Source organism: Panulirus ornatus, chromosome 23, assembly GCF_036320965.1.
Source record: "Panulirus ornatus isolate Po-2019 chromosome 23, ASM3632096v1, whole genome shotgun sequence".
Classification (NCBI taxonomy): domain Eukaryota; kingdom Metazoa; phylum Arthropoda; class Malacostraca; order Decapoda; family Palinuridae; genus Panulirus; species Panulirus ornatus.
In genome coordinates, this window is record NC_092246.1 from 20,129,356 (window position 1) to 20,143,156 (window position 13,801).

The 13,801-nt window shown below is 38.2% G+C and overlaps 1 protein-coding gene across 1 annotated transcript in view; it reads left to right on the forward strand.

Annotated features, from left to right (window-relative positions):
- Positions 1 to 1,920: 1,920 nt before the first annotated feature.
- Positions 1,921 to 13,801, forward strand: part of LOC139756873 (sodium- and chloride-dependent GABA transporter 1-like) — a 64,022-nt gene continuing 52,141 nt past the window's right edge. The window contains 1 exon segment of the mRNA XM_071676726.1: positions 1,921 to 2,059. The gene's annotated coding sequence lies outside the window, so the exon portion shown is untranslated.

Consider the following 13,801-nt stretch of genomic DNA (forward strand, 5'->3'; position numbering starts at 1 on the left):
CCTTGTCCTTAAGGAGGACATGGATAACCTCACCCTCCTCAGTGACTACAGGTACGTGTGCTACGACGACATGGACGACATGCCTGGTCGTAAGCATCATCATGTGCCAGGGTTAATTATATTCCCAAAACACACGTGTGTGTGTGTGTGTATGTGTGTGTGTGTGTTTGTGTGTGTGTGTTTGTGTGTTGTGTATGTGTTTGTGTGTGTGTGTGTGTGTGTGTTTTCCAGGTTTATAATCTATGTATGACTCGTATGGAATTGCTATTGTCACTGTAAAGAATCATTTGAGTATTGGGTTTTACATTATCAACATTATATAACTTTTGTCTTTGGATACTATTTTTTTATTATTATTGGCTTATGTACCTCTTGACTAGATTCATCGTGTACTGTGCACTCTCACATTAAACAAGTGTTATTAATTTTTTATAGAAGATATCAGGTGAATCCACCATCCGTGCTGTAATTAATGCTTTACAAGAATGATAAGCATACTAGGGTATGTTTTTTTTAGTCATAAAACCTTAGGAGTAATACAAAGCATAACTTACCCCTCCCAGACCAGAGAAATACCGAGCTTGGAAACTGATCCAGTACCATTGATGATGTCCATTGATGTACTGTAATCTATAACAAATCAAAGCTTCAAAGTTTTTGTATGTTGAAGAAGGTACATCATCCTAGGCCAATGAATGTGATGTCTTAAGTCCCATTTGATGGCCAGTTCATGATTACATATACTACTACGAGTTCTGTTTGAATATTAATTGGCGTAATTTCACCTTTCTGAAGCAAACAGAATCATGAAAGAAAGATATGAGATGAAAAAACAATTTAATTTAAACTCTTGTTTAAACTCTTAAAAGTGAAAAGTAATGTCTTTATGACATCAATGATTTCGACACCAGAACTCATTTTACATTAATTATACAACTCCATGTTTAGATAATCAGATATCATATGTGAATTTTTGCCATTTGTTATCCGTTTTTTTATATCGAACCATTGATTGTAAGAACCAAACGAGACAGGCAGACATCAATAACAAAGATAAGTCCTATATAACATGGAATTCGGGTAATTGGAGACCTCTATGGAAAGTTAGGTTAGGATTTCATAGGTTTTTGATATTTATATACTTTTTCCTCTTTTTCACTTTGTATTACAACTTTTTCTCGCATCTTTAATGCCATGCTCAATTTCATGTCATTTATAGTCGTAGGATTAGAAAAAGGAGTAGAAATTACAATGCACAGGTTTTCATTTATGTTAATGACAATGAACCACCATTCCAAAACAGAGAAAGTAATACTTGTACATTCAGATTGCTGCATCTGCAAAGTGAAACTTACCAGTAATGTCAGCAAGGAATTATTTCTTTACATATAATCATTTTTTCATAGTGGTCTTTTAACTGTTTTTATTTTTGCTAATATACTAAGTGGAAGGTGAATGATAAAGGTTAATATTTTGAACTTGGTACGAGTTTGTATTTTGAGTATCCTATTTTTTACTTTCTCCATTTCAATCTTTTCTTTTTCCAGTTTTAAAAGGAAACTTTGGAAACATGTTAAAGAAGTATATTAGGTACTTAAGTTTAAGTTTTGATGTATAGTACACATACTACTGTCATGAAGAATCAGAAGTGGAAGCTTGAATATCAGTTCATTGAATGGCAGGGTAATTTTCAGAATTAAATGGAATGTATTAAAGAAAGATAGAGGCTGTCAGGTATCATGAGAAATTTTCAAAGGTAAGAATTCCTTACTGCTCCAAGCTAACCACTGCATTTCCATACCTGTTTTATGAACAGTGTTTTTTTCTCAAATCACAGATTTCTTGAAGAGATTGACCTCAAACTTGAAGACAACTTGAGGCATCCATTGAGACGTCATGTGATTAGGAGTGTTAAAGACAAACCCTCCTTACCACATTTCCTTCAACGCTTGAAGAATGAGGCATGGAACAGAGGCACAACATTAATGTTTTTGCCCAGTCATTTCATTACACACAAAGAAAATACTTCACGGTTCAATTTCAAGGAGGGTGTTATCAGGTAAGTCGTTATTGGAAATTTGGTGTATAGAAGTTTTTCCCATCTTCAGTATGTAAAAATTTTTTGATAAGTATCTTTTTAAGTCCTGTGAGTAGCTGTTTTGAAATTGTATATAATGCTTGTCAGGTAAGTTTGAAATTCTGACCACCTCATGTTTGCATTTAAATGTGAACTTAGATAAGTTCAGAACCAGGGCATATGAAACAGCCAGGGGTAACTGTGGAAAAGTTTGTAGGTCCTAGTTGTGGATTGTGGACTGTGGTTTTGGTGCATTACACATGGACAGCTAGAGAATGGATGAGTGAATGAAACCTTTTCTTTTGTGTAATCTTGGCACAAACTCACTAATATGAGAAAAAGCAGACAAGTCTGATAAGAAAAAGAAAGATATGTTCAGTCTTGTCTTTTTAACATATTGACGAAATAATGGTTTGTTGAAGGGTGTAACAGGCTTTTGGTATACGTAATGGAATATCGTGTAAAAGTCAGCATGATCATTAAACGGAGTAACATACTTGAAAAACATTATGGACACTGCTTGGTTTTAAGTTAGGTCAACTTAATTGAATAATCGTATGTGATTTATGGGGCTATAAATAAATGACTTTCTCAGAGAGGGAAAGGGTGGTTTGGTGTACACCTTGTGAACAGCAGTCAGGAGGGGATCAGGTGTTATGTAAATAAGGCATAGCAAAAAGCTCTTAAGTTATTTCAGATTACAGTTAAGCTTTCAGAGCTTAAGGATATTTGTTTAATTATTTTTTTTTTAAATTACGTATTAGAAATTATGTATCTCTGCTTTTATCATTGTATATTGTTGTTGATAGAGTATGATAGTATGATGCATTCTCTCAAATTTTTTTAAGGGACACCATTTGCAAAGAAGTCTCACTGGTTTGTATACATAGGTATACTATACAGACAAGCCAACCTCTGTTCGATTCACAGTTAATCCTTAAATGCTACTTAGCAGATGCTGGTTGTATGTTGAACAACCCGCTAATATTTTGACTCTGTAATGCCTGTTCACTAAGTGTGTGTTACAGACTTTCACATTTTTGGCATTAATTCTATATTCCATATAAGTAAATGTAGATATGCATAAATTTAAGCAATTTTGTAAGATATATGCAAAATATTTAAATAATAACATTGAATTTAGTATCGTTTAGTGAATTGAGGTCATAAGGATCACAAGCTCCTCTAATCCAAACCCCTCTAACCCCCTTTCCCCCATTTCCTCTGCAGGGAGAAGTTTGCATTATCTTTCGGGCTGTCTCATGGCCACATAAGTTATGTTCACTCACTTTTATCTGCATATCCTTTACATATACGTGTATTTCTTTCAGAAATAATAATTTGACTAAAACTTAGAGAGGTCACTGAGTAAATCTGGATTGCACAAAATGTTTCTTTACCATTGACATTATTGATGGGTAGGAGATTCCAGGACATGTGCAGAGCAATGCCATGAATATGTACAAAATTAGGCTTGATCATTGCTTGTCACTTTCCAGTATTTAGTAATTCTTTTTACTAGTCATCATAACCTAGTGGTATATTATGCTACCTTCTGAACCACTGATCTCTTATTGGCCATGCAGCAGTAAAATACCAACATTGATTGACTCTTATAGCATGCTTTAAGGGAACAAGAAGTTGTATAATCCTTCAACATTTGCTCAGAGTTTTTCCTTATTATTGTCTTTATAACAATAACTGGAGGGAATCATGTCATTGGTGGTGGGATGCATGACATTTTCATGTTTGTTCTAACTTCTGACTTTTCTCTAAAAATTCCTTTTGGCATATTAGCCCTACAAGGTATTATTTATTTTTCACCTGTTTCTTGCCCTGTGTGTTGCTGGAGAGAGCCCATGTTTTGCTAACCTTTTCTGCTACTGCTTTTAAGAGGACCGCATCTTTTTCAATAGTATTATGGCCAGATCATCTCACTAGGACCTTGGATCTGTGTGGACTGTGTCTGTTTGTGTATTAAGTTTGCTTTGAGGCCCATGCCTCCACTGATCTTCACCCTTTACACATTAACTTTTGCACTTTGCTCCTAGATGACTTTTGTTTGATCACTTTTTTTTCTGTCTTTTGTTTTGTAATCGGAAACAAATTTGGAGACATGTTTTTGTCTAGTTTGGGAGAAACTTTTTTCCTGTGCTTAAGGATTAAATGTATTATGAGCTCTGCCTTGATTTGGTCATCTTTTGAATTTCTTATATGATAATTGATATGATATAATTGACATCTTATTAAAACTTGTATAGATAAGCTGATAAACAGCATACTACCTATCTGCTTATAAATACCTGTGATGTGATTTTACCATTGTGGCAGGGCAGTGTTGCACTTGCCACATGACTTATATGTTGACAAACGACGTTTCAGCATAATATGACCCAGGTAGCTGTCTTTTCTCTCTGCCTTACTCACAAGTAGAATGCTGGCATTCTGTCCTTAGACATATAATCTCTCCTTGTTACACATAACACTTGGCAATTAATTCACACGACTAATTCTTCGTAACTCTAGATTTTCTTGTGGTGAGTGTTATGCATTTGTTCTGCTTTTGACAAGATGGTAGGAGCAGTAGATAGAGGAAGGAAGGAAGGAATGATATTAGACAGGAGGATTATGTAGAAATAGTAGGTAGGAGCTTTAGGTGGAAGCATAAATTAGCAATAGCAGGAGTCTTAGGTAGAGTACACTGCACTAGAGTTGCCCTCAGCCAGTGGCCTGTTAAGGATGAGGCATTATATGCTAAGAAGTGGGACTGGAGCTCTCCAGTTTTATGGAGACACTTTTGTCATGGCTACCTCCTTGAGGGAGTTCTGGCAGGGAACAGGTATCTGATATATAGTTAGGTAGGAGATGTCGTAGTAGTCCCAACAATATTATACAGATGCAAGGTATGGGCTATAGATAAGGTTGTGTGGAGGAGGGTGGCTGTGTTGGAAATAGAATATTTGTGGACAATATGTGATGTGAGGTGATTTGATCGAGAAAGTAAAGAGTAAGAAAGAGATTGTTATAAAAAGAGTGTGGTTGAGAGAGGTGAAGAGAGTGAGTTGAAATGGTATGGACATATGGAGAGAGTGAGGAAATGTTTGCAAGAGGATATATGTGTCAGAAGTGGAGGGAACAAGGAGAATGGGGAGACCAAATTGTAGATGGAAGGCTAGAGGGAAAAAGATTTTGAGCAGTCACAGGAGGGTGAAAGGCACGAAAGGGATAGAGTAAATGGGAATGATGTGGTATACTGGGGTTGATGTTCTGTCAGTGAATTGGACGAGGGCATGTGAAGCATTTGGGGTAAACCATGGAAAAGTCTATGGGGCTGTGTTGTGAATAGGGAGGTATGGTTTCAGTGCATTACACATGACGGGTAGAGAATGGACATGAGCAAATGCAGCTTTCCTTTGTCTGTTCCTAGCAATCCCTTGTTAATGTAAAAAACAGCAGTTTGATATAAAGAAAATGGATAAATATATAGATAGATAGGTAAGAACTTTACTCATGACAAAGAGCACTATAATGAATCTATGGTTAGGGCTAAGCAGGGTCCTCAGGTAGTTATATATAGAAGTACCCAGTTATTCTCATTGTGTTAAGAATTTACAGCAGTATTATTAGATTTTATTGAAATATTAGTTGTAATTTGATTGTCAGATACTTATTTTTTCACAGGTGGCACATAAAATGGGTATTCCATCAGGCAGCTGTCACCTTTGTGGACACTAGTGTAGATGAAAATATTCCAATAATGAAACTTCTTACTAAGTACCTAGATCCAAATAATGACTTAAGTCCTGAAGATAATGAAAAATTAGCGTATTATCATTCAGCATCTTATGGCAAGGTTGCTGTGTTAATGAAGACAGATTTGCCTGGTTATGGTATGACTTTCCATGAGCTTTTTCTATCCAAAAATTTGCGTCTTAATTTTGCAAATAAGACGATTCTTGAGCATCCAACTTTGTATGTAATTTTAAGGGATCACATCCATTCCTACTTAGACTATCAGCCAGAGGGACATGATGATCTATTTTGTGAGCCTGACGTAAAAGAGGCTCAGAAAGTTGGTGGGTTAAGTTTTTTTGATGCCAACAGTGATATGGAAGAAAATTAGTTTGTTTCTTCATATAACCAGTAACTGTTATATGTTATATACTCTGCTGTGAAATTAGACTTCATGTAAATATACTTTATATATATAGAATCTAATATTTATATATTATATCCACTTTGCATACTATATATGTATCATTTCTATGTAATATATCCAGTTGTGCCTCTGTAATACTCGCATTCTGGATTCTTGTAAGCATGAAAAATTAATTGATAGTATGTGCTTTCATATTTGGTAGACCAACAATTGATGCAGGTAATTATTTGCAGAAGCAATCCAGTTGATATTGGTATAAAAGAGACATTAATATAGTTAATGGTTGTTAAGAAAGAATATTGAAATTATATCTGTATGATACATTTGAAATTTGATGAAACTGTGTCAGTATAGGAAAATCAATTGCTCTTTTGCTTCACATGTACTTTAACTTAATTCCATCATAAAGTTATTTATGTAAAATCTCTTCCAGTGTGGTATCTACACTTTTCTGTAGAATCAGTGTGACTTACACCCCTTTCGCTAATGTTAATGGTGGCTTTGTGGGGGAAAATGAAACCAGTTTACTTTCAAGAGGTTATGAACAACAGACATACTTTTTTCTTTAGTTTCAGCTTAGTCCAGCATTTGTGATTGCTCAAGACTTATGTTTCAGTAAAGGTTTTTTTAAAGGCAGTTTTATTGCTTAATTCAAATTTTACCTTGTAAACATATTGTTTCTCTCATTTTGCGTAAACAGAAATGTACAAAAGAATGAGTGTATTGAGTATATCATCAAATGACTTGGAATCTAAGGAATGCTTTCGTCTTTCCATCTCTTTTTCTTGACCAAGAATATTTTTTACAACATTCAAAATGGGGTAATGTTAAAGAAGTAGTTTACAAAAACATTAAGTGTAAAGACGGTTGGCTTTGTAAATCTTTGATGTAATAATGTCTGTTTCAGAGAAGGAAAAGCTTGGTGTACTGATGCATAAATGGAGATGAGCTATGGCACAAATTTAGTTGAAATAATATTTTTTTTTTTTTTTTTTTTTTTTTTTTATACTTTGTCGCTGTCTCCCGCGTTTGCGAGGTAGCGCAAGGAAACAGACGAAAGAAATGGCCCAACCCCCCCCCCCCATACACATGTACATACACACGTCCACACACGCAAATATACATACCTACACAGCTTTCCATGGTTTACCCCAGACGCTTCACATGCCTTGATTCAATCCACTGACAGCACGTCAACCCCTGTATACCACATCGCTCCAATACACTCTATTCCTTGCCCTCCTTTCACCCTCCTGCATGTTCAGGCCCCGATCACACAAAATCTTTTTCACTCCATCTTGCCACCTCCAATTTGGTCTCCCTCTTCTCCTCGTTCCCTCCACCTCCGACACATATATCCTCTTGGTCAATCTTTCCTCACTCATTCTCTCCATGTGCCCAAACCATTTCAAAACACCCTCTTCTGCTCTCTCAACCACGCTCTTTTTATTTCCACACATCTCTCTTACCCTTACGTTACTTACTCGATCAAACCACCTCACACCACACATTGTCCTCAAACATCTCATTTCCAGCACATCCATCCTCCTGCGCACAACTCTATCCATAGCCCACGCCTCGCAACCATACAACATTGTTGGAACCACTATTCCTTCAAACATACCCATTTTTGCTTTCCGAGATAATGTTCTCGACTTCCACACATTCTTCAAGGCTCCCCAGAATTTTCGCCCCCTCCCCCACCCTATGATCCACTTCCGCTTCCATGGTTCCATCCGCTGCCAGATCCACTCCCAGATATCTAAAACACTTCACTTCCTCCAGTTTTTCTCCATTCAAACTCACCTCCCAATTGACTTGACCCTCAACCCTACTGTACCTAATAACCTTGCTCTTATTCACATTTACTCTTAACTTTCTTCTTCCACACACTTTACCAAATAATATATCATCATTAAAGCTCCCGTGATAAATATTGTTCATATCGCTTCTACCTGTATTAATTGGTTTCATTTTCCTGTTACTGATATTGCAAGATTTCTGACGGTATTATCAATTGGCAGTATGAATTGGACTGTCTCTGTGTGACTCTGACTTCTTTTTCTTGTTGTATTGTAGACATTATACATTGGTTATGGTGAAGGTTTTGTAACCACCCAATCCCTGATATGTACTCTAGGAATTTAAGCAGTGTATAATTTTACTGAAAAGTATAACTAAAAGTCATACTGATAACTGTTAACCATTTCCCCTGTCTTTGAGGATGGTAGTCTTCCAAGTTCTTTTATATGGCAGAGTGGCTTTTCACCTGCATATATTGCTCACATTATCTACCAGCCCCCTTTTAACCTAGGGATTGAACCCTACATTTTTAGGGTTAAGTGCTATGATTCCAGCTTAAGAATTTATTAACTTTAATTGGAATATGTCTGACATATCCTTGAACTATGGCATATTGCTGTAGATTGTCGAGTCATCATTTTGACCAGAAGTTAAAAAGAGTGTAAATTTAATGTGCCTTATGGTCCACTTGTTACCATAGTCTTCTTTTTAGAGAAATGGCTCAGTGGTATTGAAAGTTAGGTATTATGACCTTAATCACTGCTTTAGTTTTGCATAGGTTAAAATGAGGTTGATCTGGTATCCAGTAGGTTACTATAGATGATGATATTAAATATTTTGTTTATAAGAGTCTATAAGAGTGGCAGATTTAAATATCCTTTATGGATTGTTGTGCATACAGTGGGCCCAACTTATATACTTAGATTTTTCCATTTTTACTACCTAGCTATATGATTTGTGGAATAGGTTTTACTTTTTTTATTGAGACATTTTCACTGCACAGTCAGACTTCACATTACTTTCCTCCAGATGTGATGGATGAAAAACTTAACCCTGCTTCTCCTGTCATCTTGATAGGGTTGGTAAGTGTGATTGCTTTGTTATTAAATAATGGCAAGTGACAGGATTAGTGTCACTGCTGGCTCCAATATTCCCATAGAATGAAAGTAGGGCTACCAATATGAAGCCAGTTGCATGCTCTTTGTATGGATTTCTTCACCATATGTCATTTTGTTTGACACCAAAGTGGTAAAAGTAGTTTATGGTCAGACTGTACAATGCATCACATGAGCTGTTTCCATCTGACTGTAGTGTGCATATTGAGTCCTTTCCAAGACAAAAGTTACTCTACATTTCTCTCGAGTCTAATGTGGAATACTCATTATTATCATTTGCAGCATTTGCCTGAGGAATCTTTGTGTGTTCAGTTATCACATGATTGAGGTGGTCACATTTGATGTTGTTCTAAGAAAGGGTTTACTGATCTAAGTCCATTTTGGAAATATAGAATAAAAATACTGGAGGAATAGAAAATAAGCATGGTAATTTTTTGATGAGATTGAGAACGAATTGCAGGCCACTAAATCAGACAGTACTGTAAATGTGGCAGAATAAAGTAAACCAACAAATGGAAGAAAGGTAATTTTTTGTATCATGTACACCTTATATTGTATTTACAGTAGGGTAGCACATACAAAAACCATCCCAATCATTTTGCTTGTTGACCATTTTCTTACCTTTAAGTACCAAAGACATAGCAACTAAGTTAGGAACTTAATGAAATATCGTCTATCTATATATCAATGCCTCTGATGCCTGTTTCCTTCAGGAATACCCTCAAGGAGGTGGCCATGGCAATTGAGAGTCCATAACCAGTGAACTCTCGTGGTGCTTTGTAACCTTTAATGCCTCACTCTTATCAGGCCACTGGTAGAGGGCCAATCTAGTGCAGTGTTTGCAGTGGCTTCAACCTAATATTTGTAATGAATACTTCTACCTACTGATACTGCCAACTACTTTTACCTAATATTTCTACCTAATAGTCCTACTTAAATGTTCCTACCTACTTTCATACATACTATTCGCCATTTCCCACATTAGCGAGGTAGCGTTAAGAACAGAGGACTGGGCCTTAGAGGGAATATCCTCACCTGACCCCCTTCTCTGTTCCTTCTTTTGGAAAATTAAAAAAAAAAAATGAGTGGGAAGGATTTCCAGCCCCCCCACTCCCTTCCCTTCTAGTCGCCTTCCACGACACGCAGGGAATACGTGGGAAGTATTCTTTCTCTTTCTCCCCTATCCCCTTCTATACATTGCTCCTTCCATTTTGCCAAAAGGCAGGGCTAGTGCATAGTGCTAACCACAGGAAATCTAGAGTTACAGAGAATGAGCTGTGTGAATTAAGTGTTGTCAAATGTTGTGTGTGACAAGGAGAGAGATTTTGTTTGTTTTTGGACAGAATGCCAGCAGTCCACGTGTAGGTGAGGCAGAAAGGAAAGACAGCTACTTGGGTCAGAGGAGTGCAACTTGACAATCAATAAAGTGTTTGCTCACTATGCAGCGATCACTAACCCTCCTGATACCCAGACAGGTTGTACTGGTAATATACCTCCCTGGTCATTGGCTGCCTACCAACTCCTATCAGGTTAATACAGAACAAGTATTAAAAGGCAACATTGGCTTAAAGGGAAGGAGTCATGCATAACATATCTACTGCACTTTTTGATTGGATGAAGTTTAGCTTAGAAAAATATGGTTAGGTTGGCTGGACTTAATGTTCTTGGATAATCAGCTGGCATATAGAATACATCCTCTGTACTGATTAAGAGATGGCCTCTCAGGCAGGCATAGAGGATTCTTTCAGTAGATCAGAAGCAACTTGGAAGTAAATAGAGGACACGTCAGAGGTGCCTTTTCAAATCTCGCAGGTATCTGACAGGGTTTTTTCTTGAAACTGTTGCTCATCCAGATCAGTCTAAAACTTGACAGGCCTCTGATCATAGCGTCGAATAACATGTCAGCATTATTATTGTTTGTTTAATGTAATTATTGTTGTATTGCTAAGTGCTCTCCTTGACAGTAAAATCATTTGTGCGTGCATATTGCCATAAAACTTATTATATTAGACCATACTCAGATTTTTACAGTATTTATGATGGCAAGGACAACTGAATGCCCAGCTCGTGACTAAAGCACATTCTTTTCCCTATACTTGATCATTGTTTCCCGTGTTAGCGAGGTAGTGCTAGGAACAGACGAAGAAAGGCAGCATTTGTTAACATCCATTCTCTATCTGTCTTGTGCATTGCTCCAATATCACAGCCCTCTATCCTCAACCAGGCCCTATAGACCTTTACATGACTTTCACAGCCACTTCACATGCTATGGTTAGTCTATTAGCAGCACGTCAACCCTTGGATACTGAATCATTTCAATTAACTTTATCCTGTGGATGCTTATCTTCCTCTTGCATGTTCAGACTGTGATTACCCAAAATCTTTTTCACTGCATCCTTTCATCGGTTTCCCTCTTCTCCTTTTTCCCTGACTTATATATTCCCTTTGTTAACCTTTCCTCACTCATTCTCTTCTATGTCCAAAGCATTTCATCACGCCATCTTCAGCTCTCTCAACCACACTCTTGTATTACACACCTCTCTCTTACCCTTTTATCACTTGCCCAGTCAAACTACCTCATACCTGTTCTTTCATGACAGATAACCACTTCTGCCTCCCAGCTGTTTGGGATGTTTTTCTTTGCATCTATGGATGACTTTCCCAGGCTGCACAATTTTACTGACTCCTAGTCCCAGACTCCACCTTCTACATACCCAGCCAGTTATGTCCTCCATTCCTCTGGCTTTCTATACCCTACCCCATTTCTTGCAAATGTCGCTCCCCTGACTGTTCCTGGCACCACAAATCTCCTGGCTATAAACAACACTTCCTTGTATCCTGACAACTGTTCCTGAGCAAGAACACCTCTCTGTAGGAGTATCACCAGAGACACCCTTCTCTGGTGATGGATGATACCTCATCCTCCTGTCTCATCCCACTGGACGTGGAGATGACTCGCCTGTCCAGTGACGACTTTCTCCCAGCCACAAACTCCAACAGGTAGCCTCAGACCCATCTTCTTTTAGCACCTGTCATGTCCTCGTATTCAGGAAGTCTCAGCTAAAGGACCATACCAAGTACCCGACCTTAGCTATGGACCTCCTTTCCCCCTGCCGGGAAGAAAGAAAAGAAGATGACCTCTCGGCTGATGGACGTACTAGACAGTTAACAGAAGAAGAAATAACAAGAAATTGTGGAGAAATTGGATTATTCAACAGGAATGGATCGTGTGTCACAATGGCATGAATTGGAACTCGTGTCATGTGGTGGTTCTGGCTATAGTGAAACACCTTTGTGAATGCGACTGTTTACCAGAGGGGAGCACCTTTCAGATGGAGAGGACTAGATTTATTCTCTCTCTCTCTCTCTCTCTCTCTCTCTCTCTCTCTCTCTCTCTCTCTCTCTCTCTCTCTCTCTCTCTCTACCCTCCCCATTACAGTATGAGAAATGGTAACACTCGCCAAAGCTAGGTGTAACAACATTACCAAGGTTCACCATATTTTTGTTATAATGGCTCTCAAGTCGTCTGGCTACGCCTACGATTCCCGAGCGAAATGTTAATCATTCGTTCCTTTGGTTTCAACGTCAGGACCAAAAATAATCATAGTTTCTGTTGTTTTCAGACTGAATTGTCAGTGTTTCTGTGAACTTCAATATCCAGACGGTAAATGATCATCGTTCTCTGTGGTTTGAATTTCTTGTTAGTAAATACAGACTGGAACGTAACTGGGCTCGCCAGTCGTAGTGACGCCTAGTGGTTCGTTACACAGACGGGAGAGAATAGTGGAGCGCACGCCTAATGTGTTAGGGTTGGTCTGGTTGATGCGTGATCCAACTACGTGACGTGTTGATTTCTCCAGGAACGTGATGTGTGGGGAGGTATTTAGTATCATGTGTCCAGACTGCCCCTCCCCTTCACTTGGTTGCGGGACGGAGGCTGCCACAGACCGCCACATCTCGGGAGGAGCGAGTCTGGTAAGCCTCTCGCGAAGAGTCGGGGGAGGCGAGGATGTGTGCCATTCCTCATGCAAGGGAGAGGGCAAGTAGACTCTCTCTCTGGGGACTTTTTAACTCAGCTTATTCGTGGATGGATGCGGGTGAAAGCTGTCAAGAATCTATAACTTTTCCTCTGTATTTTCAAGAAAACTATTTTTTTTTAACCAGTCATTGAAAAATTGAGATAATGTATGGAAATTACGCCGCATGATGTGATAGAGTTGAAAAATTTCTGATTTTGTTTGGTATATACTCCCTCTGTTGGGCTCAGAAGAGGACGAGAGTGTGTGTGTGTGTGTGTTTTGAGGTCAGAATGTGGAACAGATGTATGACGACCGTAACATAGCACCCCCAGTGAACCCTTCAGCACTATGATATATCGTATGGCAAACATTTTCATATTTTAACGTGTGAGCGAAAGGCTTAGAGATGCGTACCGGAGTGTTGGCTAAGATGATTCAGAGCGTAACGAAACTCGTTAATTATTTAAAAATAAAAAAATGAAAATTAACTTAAAAGGCGTTGTTTAGGCAGTGTTGTGTTGTGTATTCAGCGTGCGGTTTAGTAGCGACACCCGACACCCCACCCCTGGCTACGCATCCAGTCACCAGACGAGGTCAGTGAAAGGGTCAGCCACGGGACCAGGTGATG